This window comes from Chiloscyllium punctatum, chromosome 5, assembly GCF_047496795.1.
Source record: "Chiloscyllium punctatum isolate Juve2018m chromosome 5, sChiPun1.3, whole genome shotgun sequence".
Lineage (NCBI taxonomy): Eukaryota > Metazoa > Chordata > Chondrichthyes > Orectolobiformes > Hemiscylliidae > Chiloscyllium > Chiloscyllium punctatum.
This window is the reverse complement of record NC_092743.1, coordinates 2,722,251-2,739,417: the sequence shown is the minus strand read 5'-3', so window position 1 is coordinate 2,739,417 and position 17,167 is coordinate 2,722,251.

The following is a 17,167-nucleotide window of genomic DNA, read 5'->3' as shown; positions in this document are numbered from 1 at the left end:
AACTTCTCATGTCCCTTCTGGCTCTTCTTAGACCTCTCTTTAGATCTTTTATGGCTAACTTATAACCCTCAAGCCCCCTAACTGAGCCTTCACGCCTCATCCTCACATAAGCCTTCCTCTCCTCTTGACAAGAGCTTCAACTTCTTTAGTAAATCCTGGCTCCCTGCCTGATAGGTATAAACTTACCAAGAACCCGCAGTAGCTGTTCCTTGAATAAGCTCCACATTTCAAGTGTATCGATCCTCTGCAATTTCTGTCCCCATCCTATGTATCCTATATCTTGCCTAATCGCATCATAATTGCCCTACTCCCAGTTATATCTCTTTCCCTGTGGTGTATATCTATCCCTGCCTATTGCTGCTGTAAACATAACAGGGCAGATATCGGGTAGTTTCTTTAGTCAGAGAGTAGTAAGGGCGTGAAAGGGCCTGCCTGCAACAGTAGTAGACTAGCCAACGTTAAGGGCATTTAAATGGGCATTGGACGTACATATGGATAATAATGGAACGATGTAGGTTAGATGGGCATTAGATTAATTTTGCAGGTCGGCACAACATCATGGGCCGAAAGGCTTGTACTGCACTGTAATGTTCTATGAAACGTCCTTTCCAGCTCCACTTTGTAAACTTCATTAAGGATCTTATACATGTCAGTTTTCACACTTCAAAACGCCAATGGAACCAAACTCAGCTTGTCTTATCCTCTTAAGACAACCTCTTCGTTCCAGATATAAATCTCATAAATCTTTTGCAACAACTCCAAAGTATTTACATTCTTCTTTAAATTTGAGATGAAGTGTCACCAATACTCTGTCCATCCTTCCTTTTATGTTCAATTCCTCGTGTAATGAGAATATAATTCCATTAATGTTCTTAATCACTTGCTGAACCTGCACTTAGTTATTTGTGACTCATGCAATAGAACACCTGCACCAGTCTACACCTTGGAATTCTAAAATTGTTCACTGTTTAAGTAATGCTATGCTTTATTCTACCTGCCAAGGTGAAATACTCCATGTTTTCCCACCATGTACTCGGTGGCACTAAGTGAGATGCTTATTGGGTGGAACCAGTGCAGATGGGATGAGTTGAATTACATCCTTCTGCCTACCATAGTTCTATACTTTTGTGAAATGACAAATAGTTTGGTGATTGCGGAATTTATCAACAACTTCTAGTGTTGTAATGTCAATGCTGACAGGTCTCAGTCTGGCAACATCTTTGATATTTTTCTTCTTGACATTTTGGTTAATCAAAACTTTCCAGGTATGAGGATGTCTGTGCATTTGCCATTGAAGAGGTTCCTTGGTGTGAAACGTTAGTGCAGGATCAGCTTTGATTAAGACTTGGCCTGGGTCTCAGTAAGCAAATTTAAACCCAGTCTGGTCAATCAGCGAACATGCTGGGCAGTTGATCTTAACTTGACCACAGAAAACTGAAAAATATGCTAAATTGTCCATATCACAAGGCAACTCCATTTGACCCCACTGAAGATCTTAATGGGTACTGATGTTGCTGTAATAACTAACTTTACCCATTCTGTTGTCAGACAGAGAAGGAGTTACATTGAACAGCTTTTATGACCAGTCAGTTTTCTCCAATAGCTTCAATAGATCATCTCTTCTCCCATAAGAAATTAGAACAGGAATAGGTCATTCAGCCCTTCGGGCCTACTCTGTCATTCAATACGATCATGACTGGTCTCATCTCGGCCTCAATTCCACTCACCTGCCTGCGCTCCATAACCCTTTGACCCATGACTAATTAAAAGTTTTGTCGATGTTTACTCAATTTCTTGGCATCTGCTACAATCTGGGGGAGTGAATTTCATAGGTTCACCACCCTTTGAGAGAAACAATTTTTCCTCATCTCTGATTTAAATCTACTATCCCTTATTCTAAACCTATGACCCCTCTTTGCCGCAATGAACAGTTATCTTGTTAAGTTTAGAAATCTCGTGAATTTCTCACTCAGGTAAATTGGGAACTTTTGATATTTGACTAAGTATTTTTCTCATTTGTGACAACTCTAGGTATAGTGGGGTTTGATTTCCAACGCAGTACCCCAATGGGTTGTGACCAAGTTTGAGGGTTAGTGGCTGAACTATTTTGAAACAAAGACAACTCAAGATTGAGCTTGGAGCTAGGATGTGACAAAAGGATAAAAGAAAACACAGCTTTTAACCTGTAAAAAGTAAAATGGCAATAATTTTGAAATTTAAAATTGGACAAACACACTGAATTTGAAACAGTTAAGCAAAGTAGTTTTGACAGGTGGTATTGAAAATGTGAAGTTCTCAGAGAGATCATTGGGAAAAAAATGGGTTATATTTACTTTTGACAAAAACCCTTTATATTTCTCATCTACGCTATTCACCTCTTGTGCACTCAGTTTTTATCTTTGGTTTGCTGAATGTAATTAAACCACCATTTCATTCATGGTATTTTTGAGTTACCTTTTCGGATTCATTCATAAGAACCCCAATAGGGGTTCAAACCAGCACCTTTGATACCTACACCAGGTTTTGAAGAACAGTCGAGTGTTTGTAGATTGTAAAGGACTATTACCTGAAATGACAGCAGGACTTCAACATATTCTTACAAATTATGGGTATGACAACCCAAGTTCCAGAAGCAATTATTTTAAGGACACATACGTGTCAGGTAGTGGATTTTTCTCATATTGGCTGTGGTCTACAAATTGAAATGCAATCTGACCAAATATATAAACTTTAACAGAACATAATCAGTATTTTGGTTATCAAACAATTGAAGTCAACAGCAGATCATCAGAAATAAGAGGAAGTTTTGGAGAGGTACCATCAGACTGTTCAAACTACACATAAAACCTGTTGTCATGAATACGCACAGGATTAGAAAAAAGGGTTAGATTTCTCATTATTTGCGACCAGAGGTTCCTGAAATGAATCTGTTGGATTTAGTTCATTTGAATTAATCTATGGCTATGAGATAACAGGTTTATCAAAATTGATTAGACTTTTTAAAGCAGAAAGATGAATCTTCAATGTTGGGTTGTGTGTCCATAGTTCCAGAGAGACTTGCAGGAGCATGTAAGGTAGCAAAGAGCATTTAAAACTTCACAAACAAAAATAAAAGAATTGGCAGACAAGTTGAACATTCCACACAGGAAGTGAACTAAGGGCAACTGCTTTGATCTCTTCAGATGTTGATTAGTCATTGCAAGCGAGCCTGCAGGTATAATAATCAGTAAGGAAAACACACGAGGATCTGACTAAAGGAATAAATATATTTTGTTACAGTCAGGAAGAAGTTGCCCTGGGAGTCCTCAACATTGGCTCTGGACCCCATGAAGTCTCATGGCTTCAGGTTAAACATAGGCAAATAAACCTACTTCTGATTACCATGGACCGTCCTCCCTCAGTTGATGAAATGGTACTTGTCCATGTTGGACAACACTTGGAGGAAGCACTGAGGGTCGTGAGAGCACAAAATGGACTCTGGGTGGGCGATTTCAATATCCACCATCAAGAATTGTTCAGAAGCAGCAGTACTACTAATCAAGCTGGTCTGGTCCTAAAGGACACAGCTACTAGACTGGGTCTGCGGCAGGCGGTGAGGGAACCAACAAGAGAGAAAATGATACTTGACCTCATCCTTACCAATCTGCTAGCTGCAGATGCATCTGTCCATGACAGTATCAGTAAGACTTGTGGAGACAAAGTCCCACCTTCACTTTGAGAATCCATCCATTATGTTGAATGGAATTATCACCGTGCTAAATGGGACAGACATCGAACAGATCTAACAACTCAAGACTGGGAATCAATGAGGCACTATGGGTCATCAACAACAGAGTTCTACTCCAACATATTCTGCAACTTCATGGCTTGGCATATCCCCCACTCAACCATTACCATCAAGCCAGGGGATCAGCCCTGGTTTAATGGACAGTGTAGGAGGGCAAGCCAGGAGCAGTACCAGGCATACCTGAAAAGAAAGGGTTAACCTGGTGAAGCTATCAAACAGGACTACTTGCTCACCAAATAGCATCAGCAGCAAGTGATACACAGACCTAAGTGATCTCAATCTGATCAATGGATTAGATTTGAACTTTGTAGTCCAGCCACATCCAGTTGTGAATGGTGATGGACAATTAAACAATTCACTCGAGGAGGAGGCTCCACAAATATCCCCATCCTCAATGATTGAAGAGCCCTGCACATCAGTGTAAAAGATAAGACTGAAGCTTTCACAGAAATCTTCAGTAATAAGTGCCAAGTAGATGATCCAATCAGCCATCTCCAGTGGTTCCCTAGCATTACAGATACTAGTCTTCAGTCAGTTTGCTCACTCCATGTGATATCAAGAAATGGTTGGAGGCACTAGATACTACAAAGGCTATGGGCCCTGAGAACATGAAATAGTACTAAAGACTTATGCTCCAGGACTTTCTGGTCACCTAGCTAAGTTGTTCCACTAAAGTTACAACATTGGCATCTACCTGGCAAGGAATAGAAAATTGCCCAGCTATGTCCTGTATGCAAAAAGCAGTACAAATCCAACCCAACCAGTTACTACCCCATCAGTCTACTCTTGATCACCAGGAAAATAATGGAAGGTATCATCAACAGTGCTATCAAACATCACCTGCTCAGCAATAACCTGCTCAGTGATGCCCAGTTTGGGATCCACCAAGTCCATACAGCTCCTGACCTCATTACAGCCTTGGTTCAAACACGGACAAGAGAGCTGAATTCCAGAGGTGAGGTAAGATTGACAGGCTGCATTTGACTGTGTGTTATCAAGGTACCCCAGCAAAACTGGGATCAGTGGATATCAGGCGGCAAACTATCCACTGGTTGGAGCCATACCTGGTACATAGGAAGGTGATTGTGTTTGTTGGAGGTCAGTCATCTCAGCTCTAGGACATCCCGGCAGGAGTTCCTCAGGGTGAAATCCTAGGCCCAATCATCTTAGCTGCTTCATCAATGATCTTCCCTCCAACAACAATATTCAGCACCACTTGCGACTCTGAAGATACTGAAATAGTCCATGTTTAAATGCAACAAGATCTGGAAAGTATCCAGTTTTGGGCTGACAAGTGGCAAGTGACATTTATGTTACCCAAATACCAGGCAAAGACCATCAATAATCGGAGACAATATTGTGCCCTTTGACATTCAATATTGCCAATGTTGCCAGCAGAGGTAGTAGAGGCAGGCACAATCATGTCATTTAAGATATATCTAGATAGATAGATGAATGGGCAGGGAGGAGATTGTAGAGTCTTTGGCTTTGAGCTATATGTTGTCATTGTCTACAAGAATAGTGCCAGAAGACTGGAGGAAAGCAGATGTTGTTCCTTGTTCAACCCTGGCAATTATAGACCAGTGAACTTCCTTCGGTTGTGAGTAAATTGTTGGAAAAGGTTATAAGAGATGGGATTCATAATCATCTAGAGAGGAATAAGTTGATTAGAGATAGTCAACATGGTTTTGTGAAAGATAGATCGTGTCTCACAAACCTTATTGAATTCTTTGAGATGGTGACCAAACAGGTGGATGAGGGTAAAGCAGTTGATGTGGTGTATATGGATTTCAGTAAAGCATTTGGTAATTTGCCATCCCTGCAGTAGGCTATTGCACAAAATATGGAGGCATGGGATTGAGGGTGATTTAGCAGTTCGGATCAGAAATTGACAAGACAGAGGGTGGTGCTTGATGGGAAATGTTTATCCAGGTGTTCAGTGATTAGCTATGTACTGCAACAATCTGTTTTGGGGCCATTGCTGTTTGTCATTTTAATAAATGACCTAGATGAGGGCGTAGAAAGATGGGTTAGTAAATTTGTGGATGACACTAAGGTCGGTGGAGTTGTGGATAGTGCTGAAAGATGTTGCAAGTTACAGAAGCACATAGATAAGCTGCAGAGCTGGGCTGAGAGGTAGCAAATGGAGTTTAATATGGAAAAGTGTGAGGTGATTCACTTTGGAAAGTGTAACAGGAATGCAGAGTACTGGGCTAATGGTAAGATTCTTGGCAGTTTCGATGAGCAGAGAGATCTCGGTGTCCATGTATAGAGCCCTGAAAGTTGCTACCCAGATTAATAGGGTTGTTAAGAAGGCATAGAGTGTGTTAGCTTTTATTGGTAGAGGGATTGGGTTTCGGAGCCACGAGGTCATGCTGCAGCTGTACAAAATTCTGGTGCAGCCGCACTTGAAGTATTGTGTACAGTTCTGGTCACTGCATTATAGGGAAGGATGTGGAAGCTTTGGAGAGGGTTCAGAGGACATTTACTAGGATGTCGCCTATTATGGAGAGAAGGTCTTATGAGGAAAGGCCAAGGGATTTGAGGCTGTTTTCGTTAGAGAGAAGTTTTAATGGTGACTTAATTGAGACATACAAGATAATCAGAGGGTTAAATGCGGAGGACAGTGAGAGCCTTTTTCCTCAGATGGTGATGGCTAGCATGAGGGGACTTAGCTTTAAATTGAGGGATGATATATATAGGACAGGTGTCAGAGGTAGTTTCTTTACCCAGAGTGTAATGGGGGCATGTAATGCACTGCCTGCAACAGTAGTAGTCTCGCCAACTTTAAGGGCATTTAAATGGTCATTAGATAGACATATGGATGAAAATGGAATAGTGTAGATTAGATAGACTTCAGATTGGTTCCACAGGTTTGTGCAACATCGAGGGCTAAAGGGCCTGTACTGCGCTGTAATGTTCTATGTTCTGTGTTAAACCTTGATTTTTGGGGTCAATATTCATTTACACCCTTGCTTAATTGGCTAGGAAGCATTTTATAACTTTCTGTAATATTTTAGAACAAGTTATTGTATGAGCCACCTCCCACTGTATGCTGTTACTCTCCACATCCCCACACTGATCCATCTCATCCCTCAGCACAGGAGATGATTTGTTCCATTGAGTCAATGTTGGCCCTTTCTCTAGAGCAATCCAGTAGGTCTCACTCTTCCATTTTATACCTGTTGACTTTCATTACAATCAAAGGTCTATCCAGTTTCCTTTTGCAGTCATTGATAATCATGGTCAGCTTCATAGTCACCCAATACCATCATTGTGTTATAAGGTTTTCCTCACATCGTCCTTGCAGCTCTTGTCTAAAGCCTTAAATCCAAGTTCTCTAGTCCATTAAATGTCAGCTACAGGCTATTATTTAAACTGCAGCTCTGAAAGCTAGATATTTATCCCTTTGGAAGATATGGGCATCCCTCCGAGAACTGAGTAAGTACACAATGAAGAGGCCATTCATGGTCTGATTCCAGAGCATGGAATAAGTTTGAATTGTGCACCCACAGGACCCAAACTCATTTAAATGTTTTAAGATTCACACCACAACCTTCCTCCAACTCCCACTTCCAGATCTCCCTGTCTTCAGGATACAAACCTGCCTGTTTCACTAGTGAGATAGAGTAGGGATTCTCTCTCCAAGAATCTACAGTCCAAGACTTATGAACCATCAAGTCGGAGTGATGGAGCTAGATGATGTCCTGTGCACTGAATAATAATATAATGAAATGTACTTGAGCTAATTTGGTAACATTTATAAAGAACTCTTCTGTAGTTGGAGTTGGCGCCATTAATTCCACCAAACCAAAAACTGGGAGGTTTGTTTTCACTAAATCCCAGTGACTGAATCACAGGAGTGAGGTTGAGATTCCATTTAGCATTAGAGAGTTCTGTCAATTCCAGTTCAAGTCTCAATCCTACATCCCTTTATACATTTGTTTTACTGACCCTCCAATCTAATGCCAGGTTCCTTGCTCCCAAGGTTGCTAGATTTTGATTTTTCATTAACAGAATGTGGATATCACCAGTTACACCAACATTTATCACCCATCCTCAGTTTCTCTTGAGAAGGTGGCGGTGAGCTACATTCTTGAATTGCTATACTGTATTCATGTCCTGTAGGCTGATCCACAGTGCCCTTAGAAAAGGAATTCCAGGATTTTGACCCAGTAACAGTGAAAAAAATAGCTATTTATTTCTATGTCAGTATGCTAAGTGGTTTGGACAGGATCTTGCAGAGGTGGTGTTCTCACATATCTGCTGCCATTGTTCTTCTAGATGGAAGTGGTCATGGGTTTGGAAGGTGCTGTCTATGGAGCCTTGATGCATTTCTACAGTACATCACATAGTTGGTACACAGTGCTGCTACCAAGAATCAGTTGTAGAGGGAGTGAATATTTATGGATGTGGTTTTCAGCTGATTTCTTGAACTGTTGCTGTCTATATGGTGAAAATAGACTCACGATACTGTTAAAGAGGTGTAGTTATTGAAACAAGGTCAGCCTTTTTCCCGATTGGAGCTGTAAATCTGGTCTGAACAGAGAGCCCTGGCTGACAGATATAAACAGGAGGGTCAGAGGTTCTGTTCACTCCGAGAGCTGGTTCTGAGGGAGCTGGATGAGTGTCAAGGAATTGCCACCTGTAAATAAAGGGTGGCCTGGTGATGGGATACCAGCATCTGTGGAGTTATTTCAGTGGTGATGAGAGTGAGATTAATGATGCAATCACACAAAAGCACCTACTAGCTGAAGTTCAGCATGACTTTAAACATGCACTACAACTGACTTTAACATTGGAAAGTGCAGCAAGTGGAGCATGAGAGTGGCAAGGTATTCTGATGGAAGAGGACACCCTCACCAGTCCAATTGAGCTTGGGGAACACTGAGTGATGGCAATTGCATAGCCTCACTCAGGACCTTTCCTGAACAGAGGGTCTCTAGGTCAGGCCACAACAAAACACCAAAACAAAGCCAAGATTTAGCCAAATGGTTAAAAGTTTCTTCAGGATCTGCACTGGCAAGCCATTGTAGTTGCTGCTGGTATGTGGACTCAAATCAGCAAGAGTTCCACTATGCCTGAACTGAGTAAGAGAACTTATAGCCTGGTATCCAGGAGAGTGCACACCCTGGATGGAAGATATAGAATGTAGGGAAATAGATGGTGACACCTCGCAAAATGTCCGTATTACAGAGGAAGAACTGATGGATGTTTTGAAACGCATAAATGTGGATAAATCCCCAGGACCTGATCAGGTGTACCCTAGAACTCTGTGGGAAGCTAGAGAAGTGATTGCTGGGCCTCTTGCTGAGATATTTGTATCATCCATAGTCACAGGTGAGGTGCCGGAAGACTGGAGGTTGGCAAACGTGGTGCCACTGTTTAAGAAGGGTGGTAAGGACAAGCCAGGGAACTATAGACCAGTGAGCCTGACATCTGTGGTGGGCAAGTTGTTGGAGGGAATCCAGAGGGACAGGATTAACATGTATTTGGAAACACAAGGATTGATTAGGGATAGTCAACATGGCTTTGTGCGTGGGAAATCATGTCTCACAAACTTGGTTGAGTTTGTAGTAGTAGTAACCAAGAGGATTGATGAAGGCGGAGCAGTAGATGTGATCTATATGGACTTCAGAAAGGCGTTCGACAAGGTTCCCCACGGGAGACTGGTTAGCAAGGTTAGATCTTAAGGAATACAGGTAGAACTAGCCATTTGGATACAGAACTGGCTCAAAGGTAGAAGACAGAGGGTGGTGGTGGAGGGTTGTTTCTCAGACTGGTGGCCTGTGACCAGTGGAGTGCCACAAGGATCGGTGCTGGGTCCACTACTTTTTGACATTTACATAAATGATTTGGATGTGAGCATAAGAGGTACAGTTAGTAAGTTTGCAGATGACACCAAAATTGGAGATGTAGTGGACAGCGAAGAGGATTACCTCAGATTACAACAGGATCTTGACCAGATGGGCCAATGGGCTGAGAAGTGGCAGATGGAGTTTAATCCAGATAAATGCGAGGTGCTGCATTTTGGGAAAGCAAATCTTAGCAGGACTTATACACTTAATGGTAAGGTCCTAGGGAGTATTGCTGAACAAAGAGACCTTGGAGTGCAAGTTCATAGCTCCTTGAAAGTGGAGTTGCAGATGGATAGGATAGTGAAGAAGGCATTTGGTATGCTTTCTTTTATTGGTCAGAGTACTGAGTACAGGAGCTGGGAGGTCATGTTGCGGCTGTACAGCACATTGGTTAGGTCACTGTTGGAATGTTGCGTGCAATTCTGTTCTCCTTCCTATCAGAAAGATGTGAAACTTCAAATAGTTCAGAAAAGATTTACAAGGATGTGGCCAGGGTTGGAGGATTTGAGCTATAAGCAAAGGCTGAACAGGCTGGGGCTGTTTTCCCTGGAGCGTCGGAGGCTGAGGTAATAGAGGTTTACAATATTATGAGGGGCGTGGATAGGATAAATAGACAAAGTCTTTTCCCTGGGGTCGGGGAGTCCAGAACTAGAGGGCATAGGTTTAGGGTGAGAGGGGAAAGATATTAAAGAGACCTAAGGGGCAACTTTTTCACACAGAGGGTAGTACGTGTATGGAATGAGCTGCCAGACGAAATGGTGGAGGCTGGTACAATTGCAACATTTAAAAGGCATTTGGATGGGTATATGAATAAGAAGGGTTTGGAGGGATATGGGCCAGGTGCTGGAAGGTGGGACTAGATTGGGTTGGGATAACTGGTCAGCATTGTCAGGTTGGACCAAAGGGTCTGTTTCCATGCTGTACATCTCTATGACTCTACATCTGGCATGGAACAGTTAAATTGCTTCGCAATGGGGGATTCAAAATGACGGTGATCTGCCTTGCTATGCTTTGCACCATAATCCAAGCAAAGTGATGCTTTCACCCTCCTCTTACTAGCCATTTATAAAAAAAAATTAAAATTGGCAGAATAAAGCCCCCAGAACCTTTAAATACTAATTTTAACATTTAGGGAAGAAAAAGAATTCAAAAGGAAAGGGATTGCAAGGATCATAATATCCATGGCACTCCCCTACATCAATGGACGCGCCCAAAGCTGCTGCGCCAACTCCAGGGATGGCGTCTTTGAACTTATCAGAGCAGCAGAACGTAATCTCGGAGGATCATTAAACTCCGAGAGAGGATTGAATTGGCGCTGGAGGAGTCCCGTACTAAACTAGAACTGATCTCTGCCATGCTACAAAAGCATGAGCAGGAGATCCAACGTCTTGATCAACATGTGGAGGAGGTCAAACAGAGAGCCGTGGTATCGGAGACCTTGGCGGGGTGTATCCAGGTGCTGGAAAGTCCAGAGCAAGTCAACACCTTGATAATCAAGGTCGAAGAAAGAACATGCGTACAGTTGGGTGGCCAGAATGAGAAGAAGGCGAGCAACTAGTCACCTTCCTGGAGCAATGTCTCCCACAGCTCCTGGGACTGGGAGTTGAGTTGGGCTGGGTGTGAGTATAGCAGGTCCACCAAGATCGCAGTGTGCAGGCCTGGATCAGATCAGCATCCCCGCCCGGTCCTAGCGCAACTCCATTGTTAAAATGAGAAACAAATGGTTAGGGAAGCCTCCAGAATGCTGAGGAAAGACTCACAGGCCCTAATGTACAAGGGGTAAAAAAAAAATCATGTTTTATCAAGATTTTTCTGGGGCTGTGATCCGAATGAGGAAATTCTATGATGAAGTAAAGAAGAGGCTGAGAGACTTGAACCTTTAATATTCTGTGAGGTACTGGGCAGTATTGCACTTCAGTCATGAAGGGTCCACTTATAACGTTAACTCAGCAGAGAAGGCAAAGGGTTTCCTAAAATAGACTGACTGGGTCAAATATTACAGACAACAGTGTATTCTTTGCTCTCTCGGCTGTTTATTTTATATGCCTGTCTTTGTTCTGATAATATGTGGGTTTTTTTTTCTTTCCCTTGTGATTTTTGCTAATTCCTGTTATTCCCTTAATTCTGTCTTGGCTTGGGGTGGTCATTTCTTTTGATAACAAGCGGGGTTGACATATCGGTGTGGGGGGTGGGAGTGGGTTGGATGCCCACTCTGAATTTCCATGTGATTAAGATATATGTTATCTTTGTATTTGTATTGTTTGGGTTTGGGGCACGGCTCTGGCCGGAAGGGGTCATGGTGGTATAAGCGAGCTGGGTGAGTGCCCCCTATGGGCAAGGGGAGAAGTCTCCAGCTATTTGTCTTTTGGTTAGTTTATGAGTAGTTTATTAGAATTCTTGTTTTGGTAGTGTCTGTAGTGTTAGCTTCTAGATTTTACAAATCCTGTTTTGTCTCCACTCGCTGCTGTATGAGTGGGCTACTTCCTCACAGGGTCCATGGGCCACCTTAGACGGTTATTGCTAGTTGTTCATTTAGATGGTGCATCTGGAACATAAAGAGGAGTCACTACCAGTCAAAAGAAAGAAAGTGCTCTCGAATCTCAGAAAGGAGAGGGTTGACTTTGCTTTGCTACAAGAAACACACTTGAATGATAAGGAACATTTAAAATTACAGCAGGGAGGGTTTGACAGGGTGTTCTTTTTGTCTTTTAAATCTAGAAGTAGAGGAGTGGCTATATTAATACAAAAGAACCTTCCATTCCAGGTAATAGATCAAATTAAGAATGAACATGGGTGGTTTGTTATCCTCAAAGCCTTAATATGTGGGGAGGAGTATGGCATCTTGAATGTTTACTGCCCCCTCGGCACACCCTCTTAAATTTTTAATTGATGCACTCTCTAGATTGATAGTTCTTGGGGTGCGCTGCATGATTAAAGAGGGAAACTTTAACTGTCTCATGGATCCCAAGGTGGATAGGATGCCAAGTGGTCTCTCGGGTATCTCCCTGCAACCCAAACAATTGGTGGACTTGTGTGGGGAGTTGGGGCTGGTGAATGTGTGGAGGTGTCTTCACCCTAAGGGTAGAACTTTTACTTTTTGCTCCAACTCGCACAAGTGTCACACAAGGACTAATATGTTCTTTTTCTCATCTATCTGTCTGGATTCGGTACTACCCTGTAGGATTGGGAATATAGCCATTTCGGACTATGCCGCAGTGTACTCGGAGATTAAGATCGGGGTAATAGAACAGATATGTTGTATTGGTACATGGATCAGTTTCTTTTGAAAATCAGCAAGTTTACTGAGTACTTTACAAGGGAATTTAAGACATTAACTCGGATACGGCCAGTAACCCATTGGTGCTGTGGGACACTATGAAGGCTTATTTAAGGGTTTAATTATTTCATACTCAGCGACAAGGAACAGACAGAGGAGAGAGCAGCACCATATACTTGAGGCCCGGCTAAAGGCAGCCGAGTTGGCATACTATAACAGACTGTCTGTGACTAAGTTATAGCGGATTACGGCTCTCTGGGCTGCTCTGAACTCCATATTCACCCAGCAGCAGAGGGAAGTCTCCTTCACGAAGCAAAGACTATTTGAGTATGATGATCTGGCCAGGAAGAAGAACGCCCTGCAATCTATTATGTTCTATAGAGAAGGTATTGGTATTTTTGCCCGTGAGTTGAAAAGGATCAACGCAATAATTAGAAAATTCTATGCAGAATTATACCAGTCGGAGAGTTGAGAGGATGGGTTGGCAAGGATGGAATTTTTTTTGAGAATCTGAATCTCCCAGGTATGATTGCAGAGCAGGCCTCTTTTTTGAATGCCCCTTGAACAGGACAAAAGGTACAAGAAGCGGTTAGGTAGCTCCAAAGTGGCAAAGCACCCGGTCCAGATGGTTTCCCGAGTGAGTTCGATGAGTTTATAAATAGGTTGGCTGAGCCAATGTTGGGCATGTATAACCATTCAGTCAGAATTGCCTTCTGCCCTCTCTCAAGGAAGCTGATATCTCTCTTATTCTTAAGAGAGGGAAAGATCCTGAGGATTGTACCTTGTACAGACCTATTTCACTGCTGAATGTAGACTTTAAAATCTTGTCTAAAATGCTAGCATTGCACTTGTAGAAGGTACTGCCCTTTATTGCAAAGGACGAGCAGACAGGTTTCATTAAGGGTTGCAGTTCTTCTCACAATATCAAGAGAGTGTTGAATATGGTGTAGGTGAAGCCAGCAGAGGTCACTCCCGGGTTTGGTGGTCTCCTTAGATGCAGAAAAGGAGTTTGACTAGATTGAGTAGCCGTATCTCTTTAATGCAAGGTTTGTGAAGGTTTGTAGCTCAGGTTGAGGTTTAGGGTGTAGGTTTGCTCGCTGAGCTGCAGGTTTGATATCCAGACGTTTCATTACCTGGCTAGGTAACATCATCAGTGGCAACCTCCAAGTGAAGCGAAGCTGTCGTCTCCTGCTCTCTATTTAAATGTTTGTACTGGATGGGGTTCCTGGGGTTTATGGTGATGTCATTTCCTGTATGTTTTCTGAGGGGTTGATAGATGGTATCTCGAACCCCTTCAGAAAATGAACAAGAAATGACATCACCACAAACCCCAGGAACCCCATCCAGGACAAACATTTAAATAGAAAGCAGGAGACAACAGCTTCACTTGGAGGTCGCCACTGATGATGTTACCTAACCAGGTAATGAAACGTCTGGATATCAAACCTACACCCTGTATGTCTTTAATGTCTTGGAACATTTTGGTCTTGGTGGGGCCTTCACCAGGTGGGTGACAGCATTGTATAGCAATGCCATGGCGGCAGTCCTTACAAATGGCATAAAATCAGATAACGTTAGGATTGGGAGAGGCAACTGACAAAGTAGCCCTCTTGTGTCGCTATTATTCATTTTAATGATTGAACGGCTGGCAGAGGCTATTCGGAAGGACTTTAAAATAGCTGCCCCAGAAGTGGGAAAAGGAGAGCACAAAATCACCCTCTATGCTGACGACGACAAAGTCAATGCCCTGGCTAATACAAAAGATTAATTTATTTGGTACTTCTTTGGGGTATAAAATTAATTTTATGAAATCAGAAGCTATGCCTGTGGGGGGCTGGTGGGAGTACCTGACGTGGAAGATGGAACACGATTTCCTTTGAGGTCGTCACAGACAGATTTCCTGTATTTGGGTATTTTCATGACCACTGCTTTTCACCAATTGTACAGAGCTAATTTTGTACAAGTGTTTGAGAAAATCAAACAAGACCTTCAGCTTTGGGAGAGGTTACCAATATCATGGCTAGGTCTAATAGCTCTGATTAAAATGAATGTTCTTCCTCGCCTACTATACCCCATGAGGATGCTCCCATTGTTACTGCCTAGACAAGTGCTGCAGAGGTTTAATGACTGGCTTGGATCTTTTATTTGGCGCCACAGGTGTTTTCTTATTAAATTTGCTAAGCTGCAACCTCCACAGAGAATGGGAGGGGTAGATCGCCCAGACTTTAAGCGATACCAAATAAGCTCCTTATTGTCTTATGCGAGTGATTGGACATGCAAGGATCCGAAGACAATGTGGCTCAACATTGAGGCTCCCAGGCAAACTGTCTCCTTAATTTGTTATTCATGGATAGGATGAAAGCTGTTGCTGAGCACTGTAAAAGATTGTTATAAACACAGTCAAAGCGTGGAGAATGATGCAGCAGAGTGCGGGTAATCTACATAAGACCTCCCCCGTTGGAACACCAGCATTCAGGCCAGGATCATTGGATTCTGACTTTAGAGTATGGGAGGTGAGGGGAGTTTCCTGTTTGGGAGACCTATTTGAGGGAGAGGTCTCAAAGTCTTTTGACTAGTTCAGTTATGCCCCTAGTATGTCATTTTCATGGCTCATTGGGAAGAAAATTCCAACTACCCAACCTATCCATACCTCTCACAACTTTCTATACTTCTATTAGGTTGCCCCTCAGTTTCCAACTGTCCAGTGAAAACAATCCAAACATTCCAATCCAGGCAACATCCTGATAAACCTCTTTTGCACCATCTCCAAAACCTCCACATCTTTCCTAATGTGTGGCAATCAGAACTGCACACAATATTCCAAACATAACTAATGTTTTATACAGATGCAACATGATTTGCCAATTTTTTACTCCATGTCCCAACTGATGAACACAAACCTTTGCTACCTGACTTGCAACTCAAGATCCCTGTCTGTCAATGCTCCTCAGGGCCCTGCCATTTACTACATACTTTGCTCTTGCATTTGATCTCCCAAAATGCATCACCTCACACTTGTCTGGATGAAACTCAATCTGCAATTTCTCTGCCCAACTTTCCAACTGATTTTGACAAATGCTCGAGATCACAGCGGGTCAGACAGCATCCATGGAAAGAGGGCAAGCTAACATTTCGAGTCTAAATAACTCTTCACCAGAGTTACTTTCTCTCTCCATGGATGGTACCTGACCCAATGTGAACTCAAGCATTTATCATGTTCAGTACAGATTACTGCATCTGCAGTTCCATCTGATCTTTATTGTTCTCTATCCTTCAATGAACTTCCTCACCATCTGCATCTCCACCAACTTAAGAGGTGCCAGCACTGATCCTTGCAGAACATCACTGGTCACAGACCACCAGTCAGAAAAACACACCCCCCCTACCCCCCCCCCCCCCCAAACTATCCTTTGTCTTCTCTGACAGAGCCACTTTTGTATCCAACTTACCAACTCACTATAGATCTCATCTATAGTGACTTAATCTTATGGAAAAGCCTACCAGAAGGTTTCAGTAAAGTCCACATAGTCAACATTCACTAGCCTATTCTCAACCATCCTCGTCACTTCCTCAAAAAACTCAAATTTGTGTGACAAGACCTACCCCACACTGCTGACTATCCCTAATGTAAGTCCATTCTTTTTCCAAGTGTGAGTAAATCCTGCCCCTAAGAATCCTCTCCAACAATTTCCCTACCACTGATGTAAGGCTCACCTGCCTAATTTTCTAGATTATCCCTGTTGCTCTTCTTCAACAAAGGAACTACATTGGCTACTCTCCATTCTTCTGGAACTTTGCCTGTAGCTAAAGAGGATACAAAGATCTATGTTACAACCCCAGCAATCTCCTTCCTTTCCCTCCCTCTGAATCCTGGGATTCCATTAGGCCCTGGGGACTTATCTACCTTAAGGTTTTTCAAGACACGCACCACCAACTCCTTAATGTCAATATGAGCTGAATGTCTCAGCCAAGAGAGCTCTAGAAAACTATTTCACCTCCTCCTGTCATCTCAATTTAAAGATCTGATAGAGGTTTAGAAAAATGCCAGAAGATATCCAAAGGAAACAATGAACAGCTGATGTCTTCTGGCACCCATTGTGCATGAAGCTAAATCACCTTCATATTGGGACCATGTTAAAGTGTCAAATAGGTACTATGTCTACAAGAGCAGGTCCAGAGGCTAGAAATCCTACAGTAATTCCCCAAACAATTCACTAGTCTGGAGCTTGATGAAACTGAAACAAC